Raw genomic sequence first — 17,259 nt, 5'->3', positions numbered from 1 at the left:
GTACGTACATGATAACTACTACATTTGTTTTCAGTCTTATTAAGTGTTTTCTCAGCCTTTTCATCCTTTTCTCATCTGCCAAGGGGGGTTGTATAATTTTCCTTTTCAAAGTTTCACTCTGTTTTTCCACCTCTCTCTTTGACCAGTTCTTAGGTCACAGAGATCACCAGTGGATTGTTTTTGTACCAGTGTGAAATTTTGTGTAGAGGGTGTTTGTAAAGAGCCTGAAAAGACACTGAAAGCAACTGGTGGCGTTTCCCCATTCCACCAGTGAACTTTTGGTTCAAAGCTGACGGAGTAACAATTTTAAGTTGCTTAAGTTGTTGTTGTTTTATTTATATTTTATATAAAAACATGAACATTTAATTCATGCAAAAATCATGGAAACCCGTAAAAATGGGAGTTCAAAACAAGCACCGTTACCGGACTAAGCTGCTGTTGTAAAGTGGTCTGTAGTAACCTTGCCTGGGGGAGAGAGCAGTGTTACCCCTGGGTTTGAAGTTACACCGTAAATGGACGGTTTGAAAAACACTTGAAATTGAACAATGTCAACTGCATTGCCCATTCTTCTGCTGCTTCAACTCCCCCAACCCCCCCGTGGCAGTAAAACCTAAAACCTTTCGTCTTCTCTCCTCTACGCCTTCTGACTTTCTTTCTTGCAGAAGAAGCAAAGTGAAGCAGCTGAAGAGCTTGGGGGGAAAAATAACCCTAACCCTTATCCACGGCCTCGGTTTGTTTTGTTGGTAAATACAAACTCCGAAAGTGCTTAAAGAAAGAAACACACACTCTACGCAGTGTTTGCCATAGAATGGTAGTCACACAGCAACAAGTGGCCCAACCCCCTTAACCCTGCTTAACTCCTCCAGCTATATTTCTGGTCTTTTGTGCAGCTGAAGCGTGTCAGGACAAAGGTTAAATGCAGAGCGGTCACAAATTAGTCCTAACTACTCAGAGTTGAATCTATGTGTGAGTAATGTGGTGTCAAAAGGACACTAAAAGCGAACGGAGATATACAGCAGGCACACTACAATGAATAAAATCAGTGAGGACAAACAGAGGCTTGTCAGCTTGTTAGTGTTGTAATCAGCCTCCTGGTTCACAGATTAAATATCCTGCACATGTTAAACTTACCTTGCACAAAGCCAAACTGCTTTGAGGAACCATAAAAATAAACAATTCTGCCGTCGCTTCCTGACGCAGCAAATCATCTTTAATGAAAACTTCAGTCCGGTGATTTAGATTCTGCAAATAATCTTCACTGTTCACACGCCTTTCGCTGAGTTTCATCAAGCCCCATAGTTCATCTTTGGTGTATTTTAAAATGCTGAAGTGCCAAGGTTTTGATCAATTTTGACCAAGCAATGGATTATGGGTTCGATGTGCTTGAAAAAAAGTCAGTTGGTACAAAGTTTAAACCAACAACTTCAGGCAAGGAAACTCTCCACAGCTTCAGAGTCCCTCGCCACATTCCCACGGTCATAGGACAAAACCTGTGGTCATAGGGTAAATGGGGATGAATTGCGCAAATGGGAATAATGCCACAGTGTAAGGAATTAGTTGTGCTAGAAATTTAAATCGAGAACTGGCCAATGTCTGCCTCAAGTGACTTTGCTGGTTGAACTGTCTTTTTTGGAAAGTTAAGAAAGTAGTTGGATGCCGCCCTGAGCAATTCCGAAGACGAAAATTTGTGCCCAGAGAGCTGGTAGATGATCCTACAAGCATTATGTTTGAAGCCTACTCAATGTCTGAGCCAACGACTGCTTGCTCAACACATCCTGTAGCTGGCTCATGGTAAAAGTTTGCAAATCCAAAACAGAAAAGAACCATTACTATGAAAAGGACGATAAGGAACCAGAATAAAAAAAACTAGTTATTTACTTAAGAATGATGATTAAAACTTCTGAGTTAGTGTAAGCAGCTTCAGGAAGGAGGTAAAGAGAGATCACCTCCTTTTTAAAGTAAATTATCTTTGATATTTGATTTTTAGTATCTTCTGTTTTCAGTTTTCACCTTTGACTAATTTGGAAAAGTTCATCTGTGCTCTGAAGATACCTCCTTTATGCATTCTGAACAGCAGTCTTTCCCAAAAGTTAAACATTCATTTGTAGACGTAATTGCTGCCTTTGCTCTATTTATCCATGATTGCCTGGACATCAAATTACAGCAAACCAAAAAGCTTTAATTGCAGGAAATGGAAAGCAAGTGCCATCCCCAGACAGCGGATTTCTAGAACTTAACCCTTAAGAGCAGAATGTAAAATGCAGATTGTGGGTAATTTACTTCGCAATGTGAACAGGGCAAGTATTAAGTATACCTCAAGTTCATCATGAGGGAGGATAACATTATTTTAGCTGTGATAACTTCCCACAGTTCTAAAATCCTCATAGTATACCCTTGTTCGTTTTGGCAGCTTGAAACTCATTAATCTTTTACTTAAACTGTCCTTCCTGGATCATATTTCATCTCCTCGCTGGAGCCGTTTTTCGTAGCCAAGTGCTATTTTGGGTCTAAACGTCCACTACGCACCTGAGTACACCTGGGCAGTGGCTGTGGGCATAGACTTCCAGCCTGCACATAGCAGTTAGAGCATGTGAAAGAGTTTCCCAACACTATACAACATTCTACAGAACACTTTGTTCTTTGCTGAACACCCCTGACCAGAACTAAAGGTCGAACTAGAAGTGTCCTCCAGGTAAATTATTAATGACTTGTTTTCTTTTCCTCCCAGCACCTCTGCTCTCCATCCATCCATCCGTCTCCTGCCCACCCCCCCCCCTGTTCTCTTGCTTGGATTGTTGTTTTCTCACTCTGCTCCCTCACATCCAGTCATCCCCACATTCTCCTTCCCACTCCCCTCCACCCGCTCTGAATTCTCCCTCCCTCCTTCTCACTGTCCAAGTGTAGTGTGGAGATGGTGTTATTTTTAGCCCTGATGAGATGGGGAGAGATCGTGCTGGGCTACCACGTACTCACCACAAGGCCTTTACTGGAGACCTGTCACCAACATGTGAGAGAAAATGGTATTCAGTTAACACACAGTGAATGTGTTCCGCCATGTGTTTACTGTCGTATCACATGAAGCTGCTTTCCCCTCTTGTAGACTGCAAAAGCAACCTCAATATTATAATATGATTAAGAACTTGTAGTTACGACCAAATAGAATAACAGTTTAGGTAATACTAACATAACACTACAAAAATGACTATTACATGTGGGGATTTTTAAAGATTTGTTTTCGTCAGTAAAGTCCGTAACAACAGGCCAGTGTTTCAAATATACTTCTTCAGAGCTTGAAGTGGGATATTTGGCTTTAGATAGTGGGTCAAGGTTGAGAGTCTGCAAGATAAAATACAGCCTTTCAAGTGTGATTAGAGTTTTTGAATCCAAGGAAGTTTGGTATGAGGGTTAGTTATTATTATTATCATTAATATACTATACAAAAATGCTTTATCTGACTTTTATATGTTATTGAGGAAGACCATTAAATCCATACGCACTTAAAGGGGCTGTGGTTTCGGAGCTGAGCGTGACCTCAGACTGAGGAGTGGTTTCATTCTGAGAGGAGTTTGCATGCTCTTCCCATGTCTGTGGGAAGTATTCCGTCCTTCTCCCACAGTCCAAAGACATACAGATTGGGGTTAGATTAATTGCAGACTCTAAATGGGAATGTGAGATGCAGTGGATGGTTGTCCTTGGATACACTGGAAACCTATCCAGGGCGTACACTCCCTCTAGCCCAATGTCCACTGGGATTGGCTTCAGCTTCCACGCGACCCTCAAAGGATACATAGAAGCGATAATGGGTGGACTTGAGCTTTACTTAAATATATAGAGAAGCTCAAGTTTGTGCTCCTGGTTCCAGTTTATATATACAATTGCCAGGGGATGCTCCTGAGATGTTAACAGTGTAAAACCACTACAGACACAGGGGACAGTGAAGACGTTGACTTGCTCAAGGACCCTTTGGCTGATTTGAATTGGCACTGTAACCCATTAAAGTCACAAAGACTCAACACTGTGTCCATTAAGAAGAGAGTTTCATGGAAAGAGCAGAAAGGTAATCATTCAAAAAAATTCCGTCCACTTCTCCTCAGAAAAAGACACAGACAAGTCTTAACTGAATCAATATTATTGACCTGAAAATAACTTTTTTTCTAGATATGCTACTGGCATGGCTCTAGAGATGACGATATGTCGATCTGATTGATCATTCCAAATACCTGGAGAGGGAAATGCAGAATTTCCCATAGCACACGTACATGTCAACTGTCTGTCAGTCAGTCCTCCAGTAGTCGGGCTTGATCGGCTCAATAAACCACACCTACATCCCTCTCGATCTGCAGGAAAGCTGAGGCAGCTCACCTGATGATTACCTGAGTGGGCAGCTGAGTCCAGCAGGAGATGATATTTCATCCTGGGCATCAAATCTAACCAACCGATGCCAAACTCAGCTACAGGAGCTTGCACACAAACACAACGAGCATTAACGCAAGCAAAGCCTTCTTTTTGGTGATTTGCTGGAAATCGGCTAAAAATACAAAAACAACAGCTATAAAAAGCCCCAGAAAGAGGAACAACAAGAAGAACCGGAATCTTTGTCTCACATTGCATCAAATCAATATTTTAATTCTGGCCTGTTTTTCCTCCAACAAGAGCATGAGGATGTCACTGCCTGTTTACTACGACTCAGATCTCCCAGGACTAGCAGATTCATTGTGAGGGAGGGAGGCAGTATAAGAAAATGAGAGGGGTGGGGCTTTAGACAAGAAAAGCTGATTCAACCAAAGTTGCTCCCCTCTGCCTGAGCTGAGGCCGATGCACCGAGGGTTTCTTTCACTCCCCAGCTTGGCAGAACCAGATGGGTAAAGGCAGTAACTCTGCTAAGTCCACAGCAGAGTGTGAAATTCAGCACTTTGACTAAAGCATGAGCGTGCGTCTGGCTTGTATGTCGTTGCCACGCTTTCGAAATCTACCAAGTCATGCACTCACTGAGAAACTTATTAGGAGCACCATACTAATACTGGGTAGAGACTCCCTTTGCTCTCAGAACAACTCTAATGTTTCATAGCATGGATTTTAAAAGAAGTTATTCCTTTGGTCCATTTTGACATGATTGTAACACATCATTGCAGCCGATTTAGCATCTGCAAATTCATGTTCTGAATCTCAGATCCGGTGACTGGAGAGGCCGCTGAAGTAAACTAACCTGACTGTTATGTTCCTGTTCGACAAACCATGCAGAAAGTAGCCATTAGAAGATGGTCAATTTGGGCCATAAAGGGTTGCACAGGGTCACCAATGGTACTCAGTAAGGCTATGGCATTCAAACGATGATTGATTGATATTGAGTGGCCCAAAGTTTGCCATAAAAAAAACACTCCACACCATTAAACTACCACCAGCCTCATGGACTGTTGACTCGAGGCAGGTTGGGTCCATGGATTCATGGTGATTCATTTCTGACCCTACCATCTGCGTGCCACTGTCGAAATCGAGATTCATCAGACCAAGTTAGGATTTTCCAGTCTTCATTTGTCCAGTTTTATCAACGTCTGTCCCCTGAAGCCTCAGATTTGTGTTGTTGCCTGACAGGAGTGGAACCTGAGTGGTCTTCTGCTGTTGCAGTCCATCCATGTCAAAATCCAATTCTGAGATGCTTTCCTGCACTCGAGTAGTAATAAAGAGTGGTTGTCCGAGTTGGTATTCACGAACAGAAACGACATGCGTGTTTGTTTGTATAAAGTGGGAAGGTGAGATCACGAGACGCATGTGGGGCCACATTTTAAATGCCAGGCGTGTACTGGGCCTCTCTCATCATTCAGGCATTAGCAGTGAGGACATTTTTTTATTAATTTAAAAAGTGCTCTAGAGACGGCTGTGCAGGAAATATCCCAGGAGAATAACAGTTTCAGAAATAATTCAACCGGCCAGAAGAACATGAGGAGTTTGATGCTGAACCAAGTCACAGCTCCAACCATCCAACCATCTCATAACATCATTTATAGGAAAACAATTGATAGAACATTTTACTTCGAGAAAAAGGGGCAAATGAAGCTAATTTTCAACCATTTTCATTTGTTATTCTGCAAATTGTCTCATCTTAACGTTGGTCTTGTTGCCTTCTCTTGTTTAACAGACACAGAGGGAATTCAAATTGTTTTGTTTGTTTTTGTTAATTGTGCTTGTTGTTGGGTTTCGATTCGACTTCAGGAAGTATGGCGACCACACAGTAGGAAGTTGGATGCAGATCCCTTCAAATAAATAAAGTGAGGCCAATCACCGATGCTTGTGCAAGGTGCTGTTGTGTACAGTATGTCGCAACTGAGCTTGACAGGAGGTACAAATAAACAAGCCTGTGACATCACAGCTCCAACGGTGTGGCCTCAGAGGGGAGGGTGGAGAGGTAGCCAATCAGACGAGCCGCGCTCGGCCAGCCCGCTTCCATACACCAAGGTGACGAGGTGGGGGTAGCAGACCTTGAAGTGCTCTCCCGCTATCCTGAGATGAGTGATGCTGCTGCTGATGACACCGGAGAGAGGAACTGGTGGATGAAGATGGCTGCGTGAGTGTGTGTGTGTAAGGGGTGGGTTGGAGTAGAGTTATATAGGAGGTGTGGCGACTGAGGGGAAGGCAGGACAGGAGTGAATTAAGTTGAGGAGGTGGTCACGTAACAGCCGGGTTCAGGCAGAGTTGAAACCACTTGCTCGCTGTGCTGCAGCTGGTAACATTTACCTCAGCTCCTACCCCATAAACGTGTGTATGCATTTGTGCGTCTGTGTGTGTGTGTGCAAGGGCATGTTAAGGAGCTTTAAAACATATAAACTAGGCCTGGATTTTTACAATGGAAAATAAGTAAAAAAACAGAAGTCCCCTTCTTACACACACACACACACACACACACACACACACACACACACACACACACACCACACACACACAAACACACAACACACACAACACACACACACACACACCACACACACACACACACACACACACACACACACACCACACACACACACACACACACACACACCACACACACACACACACAACACACACACACACACACTCTCCTCTCTCTTTCAACATCTATTACCTTACAGCAGAAGAAACGTGAACCTTCTCCCCTCCTCCCCCTAACCCCCAGCTCTCCTCTACTTGGGGCTCACATAAAAAGTGACAAATTGTGTTTTTCTAACTCTCTCTTTAACAATAATACACACACACACACACACACACGGCTGCCCAACACCATCACGTCACTGACCACAAAAGGTGACACGATTCTTCACCGTTCTCCCAGAAAATAGCGACTCTTTGTCAGCTTTGCGAAAAATTCCTGTTGAACTCCGTGTGCACTCTGTGGAGAGCGAGAGGAGAAAACCAGAAGTAGAACAAAACCTGTCTCCATATTAGGCCCCTGCACAAGTTGTCTTTACGCTATTTTGAGGCAGATTGAAGAATATTGTCAGTAGCCGAGCTCTTATCAGTGACACACGCCGACAATGGTCTTCTTCTATCTGACCTTTGTGTGTTTGCGGAGCCACAACACGTGAGCCAGGTTTCTTAGTGACCCTACACTGTTTGATTTCCGTGGCCCCCAGATAAAAGTTGACAATCATGATGGAAATTAGGTCAAGTCTCTCGTCATCAATCCTAAAACAGTGGTCCTATGATTTAACGGAAACATTTGACGAACAGCCGTTATATTTTGTGCATATATTCATGGTACCCAGAAGATGAATCTCACAGACTTAAGGGATGTCCTGATTTTTCCGCATGCACTATAAGTAGTTGAGATTTGTGTTTTTTTCCTCTACAACCTAAAATCAGATTCAGACAGAAGTTAATCGCAGGTCATTCTCTGAATATGGTTCAAATCTTTGGAATATGACTAAAACCCTACAGAAGTAACCAGAGACCATCTTGCTACGGGATCACACCAGCTGCAACACAACATGTTGACGCTCAGTGGTCATTACGCCATTATCACACAAGTTCTCAGTAAACACAGGCACGACCATGACCTCGACCTTTATTTTTCATCTCAATTAGACACGTGCAAACATTTTCGTCAGTGCATCTTGCACAGTTGTGACACAAATCTGTCCAAACATCTGCCAAAGTACCTACAGTCCCACCTGCGGTAGTTCACACAACACTGGGTGTTTCCAGGACCATATTGTGCGATGATGACTCACACACACGTACACAGGTGCATTATTTATTGTATGTTGAGTTTGATTTTGCAGATCATGCAAACACATGTCAGTGCAAGAATGTTGCCATGCTAGCATTAGCATTCCACTGTGTTTAAGTCTCACAGAGCTGTTAATATGGCTGATTCTGCTATCAAGCACATTTCAATTCCCCAGTTATTCACCACACAATCTGACAGACCTCAAACTAGATTTCATCACCTGACACAGACTGTCACCAAGATTTCATTAGACTTCATCTCAGGCAACATGCGATGAACCTTCAAGATGGTTGATCCTACAAAGACGAGGAGAGGAGAAGAGAGGAGGACAGGAGAGGAGAGGAGGGGAGAAAAGGAGATGAGGAGGAAAGGAGAGGAGAGGAGAGGAGAGGAGAGGAGAAAAGGAGATGAGGAGGAAAGGAGAGGAGAGGAGAGGAGGACAGGAGAGGAGGGGAGAAAAGGAGATGAGGAGATGAGGAGGACAAGAGAGGAGAGGCGAGGAAAGGAGAGGAGGGGAGAAAAGGAGATGAGGAGGACAGGAGAGGAGAGGAGCCAGGTAACTTCACCATTAGAGAAAGGAAAACACAAAGCCAAGCTCTGCTGCTCGATTCCTCTCCAGCCACTGTATTCCTCTCTCTCCCACTGACCAGCTAAATATTTTATCAGCTGGCAAAAGAACCTACAAGCCCCAAGGCCAGAGGCTCTTTTTTGTTTGTTTCTTTATTGAAGAAAGTAACTGTGTGTGTGTGTGTGTGTGTGTGTGTGTGTGTGTGGTGTGTGTGTGTGTGTGTGTGTGTCAGAGGGGGGTGGAGGGAGGGCTGAGAATGCTCACTGACCACGACGTCACCGGAGTGTTTTTGATTGGTCACTTTGAAGTAGTTTTTCTGTTTCCCTCTCCCTCTCCCTCACCCTCTCTCGCTCTCTCTCTCGCTCTCTCTCTTCGCGTGCATCCTACGTGCAGCACGCTGCCTCAGAACTGGATGAACGACCTTGAGCAGGCGCGAAGGGCTGTGTTGCCATGGCAACGAAGCCTCGCGCAACCAGTAACAGCTGGATGCAACAGCACTCCCTGAATTTTAGCGGGAGTCGCCACGTTAATAAAACGACTCTCCACCTCTCCTCCTCTCCTCCTCTCTTCACTCCCCCTCCCCCACCCTCTTCATCTTTCTCCACTCAGACACATGGGCCCGTACCACAACACAAAAGAAAGCCACGGCCGCACGAGTACAGTATGTTTTAATGAATTAACTTATTTAGCTTCCTGGCCACCAGGTAATTGCAGATAGCAGGAGTGAAACACAACGGAGAAGACGACAAAGACTGCAGAGGAGAGAAAGACGGAAATCGGGAGAGAAGTGCAAGTAACAAAACTAAACGCAGAACAGGGAGAAACGCACCGAGATGGGCACTTGACATTCCTCTCACAGAAGAAATAGCTCTCAGAAAAGGACACGAGCTGCACTGAGGCATTGTGGGGAAAGAAAGGAAACAGAAAGCAAGGATACAGAGTCGACTGTTGTTCTGACGGCGCATCAGCTCATCCCCCTGACTCTCTCTCTCTCTCTCTTTCTCTCTCTCTCTCTCTCTCTCTCTCTTTCTCTCCTCATCTCATCGGTTCATTCTGAGAACTGATATTCAGTTATTCCATTATCACAGACAAACCTAAGAACTATTTTTCAGCCACTTAACTTTAGCAAAAATACATTATTAACCTCCCTCAAGCCATTTTTCCTCGGAAATGAGGAAATACAGAAATAAAGATTGACAGAAATTCCAAACAGGTCAAATAGTAGAAGTTACTGGCAAAGCTCATAGATCAATTTCAGGCCAATGCGCAGACCTGACCCATGTTTGCTGTTAGTGTGATCGAGTCAACACGTATTATGTGACCTGGTTTCACAACTCGCTCCAGATCTGTGTCTGGTGAAAGTTTACATTAATCATCAGGTTTTCACTTTTAAAAATATTAAGTACAACAATATATGCATTTTAAAAAGCAATTTGATCAACAATTAAAATGTAAATAATTCGGATTAATCGTTTAAGTCTATGATGTGTCAGAAAAGTGTCATGAAACAAAGGTTTGTGTAATAGTTTATTAATTAATTCTTAAAAAAAACAACATCCAACATGTTTGAAAACATAAGAAATCATATCAGTACATAAACTACAATTTAATTGAGCACGAAAATAATTCATTTAAATGACACAATTTTTAGTTCAGTCCTTCATGGCGATGAAGCTCAAACCCAACATCATTAGCTGACCAATCGTGAGTCAGTCTCTGCCGTCAGTTATGATGTTTCACCCCGTTTATATAGCAACAAATAACTAATTTAAAAACCTGACCTTACTGGAGAAATGAATCAGAGTAATACAAACATATTCGAGAAAAATGTATTAGACGTGTAGTGTGACTTTTTAGTTTGCCCCATTCCCCATCCGCTAACACGGAGGAGACGGGACTCATGACCTATACTGCTGTCAGCCACCAGGTGGCAAATTTGGCTTCACTTTTGGGGAGCAATCATGTCGTCCGTTTTTATATACAGTTCATGTCGTCCCCAGAGAATTGCTGAAGAATTAGTGTAACTATATTGTGAATAGTGGCGTGCTACGGAGGCCGACAGGGTTTTAAGTGACCATGGGCCAAATAATCCCCGGTTTAAGTAAACCGCTTGTTGTCTGTCATTTCACACACACACACACACACACACACACACACACACACACACACACACACACACACACACACACACACACACACACACACACACACACACACACACACACACACACACACACACACACACACACACACACACACACACACACACACACACACACACACACACACACACACAGAGAGAGAGTGAGGTTTCCATTTAGAAAACTGCCCGGAACCACTTTTAAAGAAGTGAAAATTGAGATTGATATGAGTGCTTGTAAAAATCTACAGGGAAGCTGTAGCAGTGATGTGTTTCTTGCAGACTTAATGCGTGAATGAACAATAACGACTGCAGCCAACAGTCTGGTGTAAGCGGTCAAAGGCAGTTTTGATGCATCACAACACAAAAGTTTGTGTCAGTCGCAAATCCCACTTTCACACTTTTGGAACTACAATGTCAGACTGCTCGACACAAACTGTAATTACAAAATGTCAGACTTTTCCTTTTAAAGTCTGTTTTGTCTCAATGACAGTAAAGTTTTATACAAATCTGATTCACTGGACTTGAGTGTCCTCACAACTTTTTTAAAGGGGGTGTTGTTGGCGACACAGAGGTTGTGGTGTTGAAGCACCGACACTTTCTACTGTATTATCTCGACTCGTGAAAGCAGCTTCCGGCACAACCACGAGAGCAATAGATCCACACACACACACACACACACACACACACACACACACACACACACACACACACACACACACACACACACACACACACACACACACACACACACACACACACACACACACACACACACACACAGTAAAAGGAAGTTACAGTTGTATTTTTATACGAGTGTAAAATACTTATGAGTGCATTTATGGGAAGGACAGTGAGAGTCAGAGAAACAAGAGTCAACAGGTAATTACAATAATCGTAACCTCACAGGATAAACTTACATCTCTAATGCTCATTAAAAAGAACTTAAAGCTTTTACATTCACACTATTTAATTGATTGTTAAATAAGTCCAACGCCCTTACGAGGCTCTAAAAGCAGCCAATGTGTTTTTTAACTGGATGTGGATGGCAGCTCTGGTTTCAAACTGTTCGCTGTACGATAAAATAAAACTCATTTGGGTGTCAAAGCCAAAGCCAGCTCATAAATCCTCTGTCTATCTCCAATTCATTATCAGAAGAGCAGCAGCAAAGTGTGAGTCCTGATGACGCTGCAGGTGGGAATGCTGACTCTGTGGCTCGGGAGGAGAGAGACATATTACATCGACATATGAAACATTAGAGGGAGAACACATCCGAATTCTGTTTTTGTGTTTATTGTTTGAATGATTCAAGGAGTATCAAACCTCAATACTTAATTTATCTTTTGCCTGCAGTACTGAAACGAAAATCTGGTGCCCCAAGTTGGCATCAAATGTCAGGTCAATATTTACTAGTATTTACCGCTCCCCCGAGGAGCCAGTCATAACATTGAAACCGTAACCTTTCCATAACCACACATATAAAGCTAAAGTGTAAGAAGTTAATTAAAACAGAAGAGTGTCTCTCAGTAGAGTCAAGGCGTCCTGCAAGGCTGAACAACACCATTGTCTACTTCTAGTTGCTTACACTTATAAAACAATCAAACATATATTAATCTACACCTGAATCCACATGACCTCAGTTACACACAAGTGATAGTTGCAGGTTTATCTAGAGCTATGTTGTTATCTATTATTCCCTGACAATTTTACAAAAATCTTGAAAATATCCATATGTTGCAAAGTAAAGAAAAGATTCCTAAATGCCTCCTAATCCACATCTGCTCCAAAATTTGGTGCAATCCTGCTAACAAATAAAACAACAAACTCGTGAAAACAAATCTGCTCTAACACAAGCTGCAATTAGGTTATTCATCATCCTAAGTTTTCTTTCTGAACATTGAATAGAAAAAAAAATACTGCAAGTGATATATTTTGTGAGACAGTTGCTAGTACTCAAGAGCTAGAGCTCAAACATTGAGTCACTTAATATCATCTATTGTCAAATTAATCAGACTTATATTACCAGAACCGGGGGGGGGCTGAAATAGCTCCACTCAATTAACTAACTCATTAGCAGTCGTGTTTACTTTTTATTTAATAAGACAAGTCCTGATTTAAATACTAATTTTGCCAATTTTATTACGAAAAACTTTGAGAGCTGATTCTGTTTTCACAAGATAATGGTAAAAGTATTGTTTTACTATCAAAACTCAAATAATATATTGCCACAATTTGCTGTATACTATTTGTCTATAATGTGTCAGAAATTGGTTAAAATGCTCATCTTAAATGTTCATTGTCCAACATGATGTCTTTAAATGTCTTGTTTTGTCCATTAAATATCCAAAGATATTACGTTTACAATCATATGAGAGAGCGAGAGAGAAGTTTCGTATTCTTTCTTCAATAAACACTCAGTGGTTATTAGCAAAATAGTGATCGATCATAATGTCAGTAATGACAAAAGATACCCAGCCCGATCATTTGGGACACACTGAGTACGGGGGATGTCCACCACTGGACTCGAGACGCCTGAGTCCATGACAGGAGGACACAAATAAGTGAGATTAAAAAAGAAAAGAAAGAGACCCCTCCTCCACAAAGCAAAATCAATGAGAGCTGGTGAAGATTAATTCCTGTTTAACACATCCTGACACATGGGAGAGGGGCCTCGACGACAACAGGACAACCGTTCAGCTCACTACACTGCTGCTGGGGGAGGCAGGGGACAGCGAGAGACATACCATAGAGAGAGAGCAGCAAAGAATGTGGACGGTTTGAGTCAGACGACTTCCTGATTCCACTGAAGAGTAGTGAAAAAAAAAAAAAAGAACCACACAGAGTAAAGGACGTCAAAAGCAAGATCAACAAAAGACCAGGAAGGACACAAAAGAGAAAAAATGCCAGGTTAAATTCCAACAAGAGGCTCCACCTGAGCCCCTCCCCTTCACACCCACACACAAACACAGGGACTGGTGTGTGAGGATCCTCCCCCTCCTGCTTGGCCTGGTGAGCCCAGCCCCCCAGCGCCTGACCCAGTCACCAGCATCCCCTGCTAACCTCTGTCCCCCTTTTCCCCATTCAGCAAACATCATGCATCAATGTCGCCCGCCTCCTGCTCCTCGTCCACGCGTTCATCCCACAGTCCGCTTACCGAAGACCTCTCATGGGGGCCTATGGGGTCCAAGCAGCTTGCCCACGTCCCCCTCCTTGACCGTGATTCGTTGTGTGCAGGCCGTGGGCGCGTGTGTGTCGGCACGTGTGCGAAGACTCGGGCCACGGAGTCGACTGTAAATCTGTCAGGAGAGAGGGGCTGTGAAAGGCGTCGTGGGCTACTTGCTGCCACACCCCTTCACTTGGGCAACAGACGGTTCAGCTGCGATTAGTCCAATAAACGGTTGATCTACGCAAATTAATCACCAATTATTTAGATAATAGATTCATCATTTAAAACCCTTTAATACGCTGTAAATTAAGTGTGAGTTTACGTCGACAGAAAGAGCAGTGACACCTCTTATATGACACCACTTCCAAATCATTTCAGAACCTAATAAACAAAATAATTTGTAAAGAGGACATGGAACGATTAGTTGATCAACTCAATCAAAAGAAAAAAAATCTGCAACGGTTTTAAGGTTGACCCGAATGCCTTGAAGCTTCGAACGTTTGACCTTCGCCAAAGTAAATGACGTCAAAATCAGTTTTCAATTGCTGCGTGGTTTTTTTCCACGTTTTTTCCTCAAACAATGATATTTAATCTTAGTTGTAGTTTTGTGCCTCAAATCTCTTTATTACACAACCAACACTGACACAACTACACCTGACAATGTAACAACAATAATCGCAACAACATAACCAACATGTCAACAAGGTCAAGTGTATGGGATAACTTCTACATCCAAACTAGAATGGCACTATAGAGCGCATGTCTCCGCTAAGACCCTTTCATTCAATCAAGCTGCACCAAATTTCACACACTCCTAGATGTCAGGTCCCTAAATGCGTCTTTGTTATTTCCATCAAGATCCATGAATTATTCTCTCGGAAAAGGTGAAAATGTTAAAGAAAGTGATAAGAAAATTCCTGGATCTGCACCAAAATGTTAAGTGTTCTGCCCTGACTCAAATCGCATCCTTCCACAAAGTTTCATGAAAATCCGCTCTTTTGTTTTGGTTTAATCTTGCTCTCACTTACATTTATGAAATTTTGAGCATTAAACCTTTCAGATCTAGATAGTTTCACGCCATTAAAAGGGGATCAAGAACAATTGCAGTTTTTATTTTGGGTATTTCATTGTCAGGTTTATGCAAGAAGAAGAAGAAGAAGAAGGGGGTGTTTGTCATTTATCAATCAAAAGTCATAACCACTGTCTCTTTTGTTGCAGCTTCTCAAATATGAGGGTCGGCTGCTTATCGTCAGAAGACGTCAATTTGAATCCAGGGAAATGACAATAATGAAAATAATTATCGAGAAAGAATGCTGCAGATTAAAAAAGGTAGATTTTAACACTGACCACAATGTAATAAATTCACACACACACACACACACACACACACACACACACACACACACACACACCCACACACACACCACAACACACACACAACACACACACACACACACACACACACACACACACACACACACACACACACACACACACACACCTCCATTCACCTTATGTGAAGAGGAGGGCCGCTATTATTCAGTGTGAGCAGGTACTGTAATAGGGCTCTGGTGACATGCTCAAGGACACGGTGCTTCTCCACACGCACACACACACACACGCACACACACAATCACACACAGGGATCAACCCGGGGACGTTCAGGGATCCAGGGCAGTGTATGGTGTGTGTATTACGCACAGGGCCACGTTGCTGCCCCCTGCAGACATACAGTGAAATACTTTACTGAGGAAGAAGCAGATGACAGGAGGAGGTGATGAAGGAGACCTAACGTGAAAAAACACACAACCACCAGCCACCACTCACTCTCTCAACACACGCGTGTACAAGCCAATGCGTGATCCAGCCGGTGCACCACCCCGCACACTGGAGACATGCAGGGGAGTCAGTGCACTTTTTCATGGGCTCAGCACACGGGACCCGGGCAGGCTGAGCGACGTCCACTCAGTCCTGACACTAACATGCACACTCAGAATCTATCAGACATGATGCATGTGATACACGATCTGATTGTGCATGCACGAAATTTGCTCCAACAAACATTTCCGTCCAGATTTCCCCTCATGTAGCGACCGCGTCAGCTCGTGCACAGTTCCCCCCCCCCCCCACCCACAGCCCTCTGCAGCCCGGACAAACCCGTCAACTGTCACCGCTGTCCGTCTCCTGCAACGTGTGTGCGTGTGCAAGTGCAAACTGTGCGGTGCATGTGTGCGTGTGCAAAAATAAAACAAACTTCCCGCGGTACTGTCTCAATTTGGGAACACTTCTACGACCCAGCCAGCCTGTGCGTAAACTACCCAAAGCCCCGGCACCGTCTCCAAGTTCTCACCCGGGCTGAACCGCTCTCCGCGCCGCAGCCCGGGCTGTCACACGAGCAGCAGCCCCGGTGCACACCTCACCCCCCCGGCATGGAGAGGTTAGCGAAGCCCCGCTGTCACGCTCGGGATGACCATGCACTGTGCCCTCCGCACCGATGCCAATATTGTGTGTTGCACCGCCGCTGGGAAACCACACTCGCTGCGTTTCCGTCCTCCACCTCGAAACGCACACCGAATGAAAAGTGGCGTGAAATCCGCCGAGTGACACCAGAAAACGCGCGGCGCGGTCTTACCTTGACGCCGCTGTCTCTCCGCCGGGCTCGGTAATTTCTTCTTTACACCATTAACTCTCCGCCATCTTCGGCACTGTTTGTTTAAATGGGAAACACTCCCGGAGCTCAAGAAGCCAGTTCTGTAAGTTGAGGCGTCGCGGGGGGTTCTGGGTAAAGGAGTTCCTGCGAGGGGAGCGCGTCGCCTCCGCGCCGCCGCCCACCACCCGGAAGCGGACTACAAGGCGGACTCCACCGCCGCCACAGGAGGGAGGAGACGGGGGTGGCGCTGGGGAAGCAGCCGCTGTCTGTGTCGCTGCTCACAGACGGATGTCAGCGGCGGAGAGGAGACACACACGCGGCGGTTTGTATTTTCTGTTTCACGGCAGCAGCAGATAAAACTAACTCCGACCTATTTGCTCCAAGACGCGTGAAGTAGAGCAGAATATCCGGAGTTTGTGCGTAAAGACGCGTCTGAGCGCACAGAGAAGTAGACAGACTGAAGTTCAGAGCAAATTAGGTCGCGGGCGTCTTATCCTCCACTGATGAGGAGGAGTTGGTCCATTTGGAAAAG

At 44.0% G+C, this 17,259-nt stretch overlaps 1 protein-coding gene across 2 annotated transcripts in view; it reads right to left on the bottom strand.

Annotated features, from left to right (window-relative positions):
* Positions 1-16,883, bottom strand: part of LOC117764145 (nuclear receptor coactivator 3-like) — a 59,875-nt gene extending 42,992 nt beyond the window's left edge. Inside the window, exon 1 of one of the 2 annotated variants that reach the window (XM_034589701.1) lies at positions 16,710-16,883. The gene's annotated coding sequence lies outside the window, so the exon portion shown is untranslated. The remainder of the gene's footprint in view (positions 1-16,709) is intronic. The other variant, XM_034589700.1, reaches the window with a different exon arrangement.
* Between the last annotated feature and the right edge of the window lie 376 nt (positions 16,884-17,259).

This window comes from Hippoglossus hippoglossus, chromosome 7 (genome assembly GCF_009819705.1).
Source record: "Hippoglossus hippoglossus isolate fHipHip1 chromosome 7, fHipHip1.pri, whole genome shotgun sequence".
NCBI classification, from domain to species: Eukaryota; Metazoa; Chordata; class Actinopteri; order Pleuronectiformes; family Pleuronectidae; genus Hippoglossus; species Hippoglossus hippoglossus.
The sequence above is the reverse complement of the archived record's forward strand: the minus strand, read 5'-3'. Positions and strand labels throughout refer to the sequence as shown.